This window comes from Diceros bicornis, chromosome 18, assembly GCF_020826845.1.
Source record: "Diceros bicornis minor isolate mBicDic1 chromosome 18, mDicBic1.mat.cur, whole genome shotgun sequence".
In the NCBI taxonomy this organism is placed as follows: Eukaryota; Metazoa; Chordata; class Mammalia; order Perissodactyla; family Rhinocerotidae; genus Diceros; species Diceros bicornis.
In genome coordinates, this window is record NC_080757.1 from 4,517,974 (window position 1) to 4,519,186 (window position 1,213).

Here is a 1,213-nt window from a genome sequence, read left to right on the forward strand (position 1 = left end):
AACATTCAATTCTCTTATACACTCACATACACATCCTTTTTCTACTCCCAGTATAGTTAAATCATATTTTTTGGTTAATTTATTAGTTTGAGCTTATGTTATTATAAAAATGTAAGTATTATTCATTACTGAGCCAAGTAGTGTACTATGAATATATTTTCCTTCTTATACAATTTTCTTTTCTGTGAGTGCATCATTGCCTTATTTTCTTATTTCTTTGGGTTTTTTTTAATATCATTATTACTAATACTTCCCAAGCTCTCTAACAGAATTATTAAAACACTCTGAATCTTGTTTTTTCACATGGTCAAGGATTGGTGCTCGAGAAAGCTCAGAAATCATAGAAATGATCTAATACTGAAAGAAAAGCCTTTTCTGATTCCTCAGAACCGGAAATAATTTGAGAACTCTTATTGATCATATACATCTCTCACATCATGGACACTTTTCTGTCTGCCTTATCATAGTTATTGGTCTATGCATCTTACCTTTTTTCCTGGACATTTTACTCCTTAAGGGCAGAGTCTATATCAAATTTATTGTCCTTAGTACTCAGTGCAGTGCCCTGATAAATACAAATGAAGAATGAACAAACTCTGTAATCCACTCTGTAGTATTTTTACATTTCTTCTGTGTCCCTGTTGAATGAGTGCAATGATTCTGATGGAGTGAGATTGAATTTAGTGGACTTAATCTGTGGACTGTGTTGAAACACTTAAGAGAGTGTCATATAAAGGAAAGTTGGGGGCTTTAAGTAACTTCTTAAATAAGTGGGCAGAACTGGGGTTCAAAGCCAGGTCTGAGTAAATCCTGTATTCTTACCCACCACCCAATACCACATTCTTGCCTCAGCTCAATGTTGCAAAGCAGGTGGTAACTCCTTAACCGTGTATGTGCTCCTTGGGCCTCTAAGACATTGTCCATTTCTATCATGGGAATGCCAACCTTCTTTTCTTCCATATAACCCCAAAGGCCATCATTTTTAAAAGTGAATATTCTTAAATTCTAATAAACTTTATTTTTAATGGATGTTCTCTTTCCATCTGAGAAGCTTCTGAAAAGAGTATTTTCAGTCTCTGAGCCCAGGGTGCTCCATATTCACTTCTATTACAAATTTTCTAAGACAACCTCCAGGATTTGTAAAGGCATGAAAGAATTTCTCTTAAATGAGGTATGGCCTGGATGAAGCTTGTTTTCCATCTGGAAATCCTTG

The 1,213-nt window shown here is 35.0% G+C and overlaps 1 pseudogene; it reads right to left on the reverse strand.

The window, feature by feature from the left end:
* Positions 1-862: 862 nt before the first annotated feature.
* LOC131418001 (U6atac minor spliceosomal RNA) lies at positions 863-967 on the reverse strand (annotated as a pseudogene).
* Between the last annotated feature and the right edge of the window lie 246 nt (positions 968-1,213).